This window comes from Poromitra crassiceps, assembly GCF_964638095.1.
Source record: "Poromitra crassiceps genome assembly, chromosome: 21".
NCBI lineage: Eukaryota > Metazoa > Chordata > Actinopteri > Beryciformes > Melamphaidae > Poromitra > Poromitra crassiceps.
In genome coordinates this window covers 13985469-13988673 of record NC_139638.1, presented here as the reverse complement: position 1 = coordinate 13988673, position 3205 = coordinate 13985469, and the positions used below count along the sequence as shown (strand labels likewise).

At 49.1% G+C, this 3205-nt stretch overlaps 1 protein-coding gene across 1 annotated transcript in view; it reads left to right on the top strand.

Annotated features, from left to right (window-relative positions):
- Positions 1-3205, top strand: part of col27a1a (collagen, type XXVII, alpha 1a) — a gene marked incomplete at its 5' end in the record, with an annotated part of 167936 nt that overhangs the window by 58271 nt on the left and 106460 nt on the right. The gene's annotated exons all lie outside the window — the stretch shown is intronic.

Below are 3205 nucleotides of genomic sequence, written 5' to 3'. Positions count from 1 at the left end.
CAACGCGAGTCTATTGTCTGTACAAGGGAGAACACAAACACATGCGCTACCAAAATATATTTCCCTGCTGCATGTCATGAGATCGGCAAAAGTTTGGATTGACTGGATTGCTTCCCGCAGCAGCAAAGCCTTTTTTCCCCACACTGCCTGATAAGACAGGTAGGAGATTACAGCCTCTGACTGGCAGGGGCTCAAAACTACGATATAACAACTTTTTATTCATTGGTCATTCATTGTGATATAAATTAGTGACATTTTCCCCCAAATACTCATGGTTCTGTGCTGTTGGTATTTGGTAGCCTATCTGATACCTGCAGTGCAGCGCATCAAATGAGCCGCGTCAATTAATGACGGGAGTCTCGCGCAGCAGCAGAATGATGTATTCGCGCAGATTTTCAGTCCTAAATATCAAACATGTTTGATATGATCGGGACGGCCCCGATGAGGCTTTGAGCAGATCGGGAGGGTTAAGATTGGATCTGCAAACAGCTCACACTACAAGATAATCGGTGCCGAAAGTCGGGCCCGACCAAGCTTGGCAAGCTGCCAGGCCAGATTTCTCCTCCGATTCTCGGGAGGGGTGAATCGGGCATAAATCGGCCCGAAAATCCTGTAGTGTGAGCCAGCCTTTACTGTAGAGTTACTGGTGTCTTACTGTAGAGTTACTGGTGTCTTACTGTAGAGTTACTGGTGTCTTACATACTGTAGAGTTACTGGTGTCTTACATACTGTAGAGTTACTGGTGTCTTACATACTGTAGAGTTACTGGTGTCTTACATACTGTAGAGTTACTGGTGTCTTACTGTAGAGTTACTGGTGTCTTACAAAGACTCAACTAGAGTGATTCATGATTCAGTAAATACAGTAGGTCTAGTAGGATGAGTTTGGTGACGAAAACACCTTAGTAAATTTTCCCTCACAATGGGGATTCAGAATGGCGATATCTCCGGAACGCTAGGGCTAGGGTTAGGGTTGGGCCTCCTGGGGGCGTATCCAAAAACCAACAGCACCATCGTGCTCAGCGACCAGAAATAGGTCTAGTAGGATGTGTTTGGTGATGAAAACACCTTAGTAAATTTTCGCTCACAATGGGATTCAGAATGGCGATATCTCCGGGACGCTAGGGCTAGGGTTAGGGTTGGGCCTCCTGCGGGGCGTAGCCAAAAACCAACAGCACCATCGTGCTCAGCGACCAGAAATAGGTCTAGTAGGATGTGTTTGGTGACGAAAACACCTTAGTAAATTTTCGCTCACAATGGGGATTCAGAATGCTAGGGTTAGGGTTGGGCCTCCTGGGGGGCGTATCCAAAAACCAACAGCACCATCGTGCTCAGCGACCAGAAATGGGTCTAGTAGGATGTGTTTGGTGACGAAAACACCTTAGTAAATTTTCGCTCACAATGGGGATTCAGAATGGCGATATCTCCGGAACGCTAGGGCTAGGGTTAGGGGTTGGGCCTCCTGGGGGGCGTATCCAAAAAACCAACAGCACCATCGTGCTCAGCGACCAGAAATAGGTCTAGTAGGATGTGTTTGGTGACGAAAACACCGTAGTAAATTTTCGCTCACAATGGGGATTCAGAATGGCGATATCTCCGGGACGCTAGGGCTAGGGTTAGGGTTGGGCCTCCTGGGGGGCGTATCCAAAAACCAACAGCACCATCGTGCTCAGCGACCAGAAATGGGTCTAGTAGGATGTGTTTGGTGACGAAAACACCTTAGTAAATTTTCGCTCACAATGGGGATTCAGAATGGCGATATCTCCGGAACGCTAGGGCTAGGGTTAGGGTTGGGCCTCCTGGGGCGGCATATCCAAAAACCAACAGCACCATCGTGCTCAGCGACCAGAAATAGGTCTAGTAGGATGTGTTTGGGTGACGAAAACACCTTAGTAAATTTTCGCTCACAATGGGGATTCAGAATGGCGATATCTCCGGAACGCTAGGGCTAGGGTTAGGGTTAGGGCCTCCTGGGCGGGCGTATCCAAAAACCACAGCGACCATCGTGCTCGAGCGACCAGAAATAGGTTTAGTAGGATGTGTTTGGTGACGAAAACACCTTAGTAAATTTTCGCTCACAATGGGGATTCAGAATGGCGATATCTCCGGAACGCTAGGGCTAGGGTTAGGGTTGGGCCTCCTGGGGGTCGTATCCAAAAACAAACAGCACCATCTTGCTCAGCGACCAGAAATAGGTCTAGTAGGATGTGTTTGGTGACGAAAACACCTTAGTAAATTTTTCGCTCACAATGGGGATTCAGAATGGCGATATCTCCGGGAACGGCTAGGGCTAGGGTTAGGGTTGGGCCTCCTGGGGGGCGTATCCAAAAAACCAACAGCACCATCGTGCTCAGCGACCAGAAATAGGTCTAGTAGGATCGTGTTTGGTGACGAAAACACCGTAGTAAATTTTCACTCACAATGGGGGAGTTCAGAATGGCGATATCTCCGGAGGGCTAGGGCTAGGGTTAGGGTTGGGCCTCCTGGGGGGGCGTATCCAAAAACCAACATCACCATCGTGCTCAGCGACCAGAAATAGGTCTAGTAGGATGTGTTTGGTGACGAAAAACACCTTAGTAAATTTTCGCTCACAATGGGGATTCAGAATGGCGATATCTCCGGGATGCTAGGGCTAGGGTTAGGGTTGGGGCCTCCTGGGGGGCGTATCCAAAAAACCAACAGCACCATCGTGCTCAGCGACCAGAAATAGGTCTAGTAGGATGTGTTTGGTGACGAAAACACCTTAGTAAATTTTCGCTCACAATGGGGATTCAGGAATGGCGATATCTCCGGAACGCTAGGACTAGGGTTTAGGGTTGGCCTCCTGGGGGGCGTATCCAAAAACCAACAGCACCATCGTGCTCAGCGACCAGAAATAGGTCTAGTAGGATGTGTTTGGTGACGAAAACACCGTAGTAAATTTTCACTCACAATGGGGATTCAGAATGGCGATATCTCCGGAGGGCTAGGGCTAGGGTTAGGGTTGGGCCTCCTGGGGGGCGTATCCAAAAACCAACATCACCATCGTGCTCAGCGACCAGAAATAGGTCTAGTAGGATGTGTTTGGTGACGAAAACACCTTAGTAAATTTTCGCTCACAATGGGGATTCAGAATGGCGATATCTCCGGGATGCTAGGGCTAGGGTTAGGGTTGGGCCTCCTGGGGGGCGTATCCAAAAACCAACAGCACCATCGTGCTCAGCGAC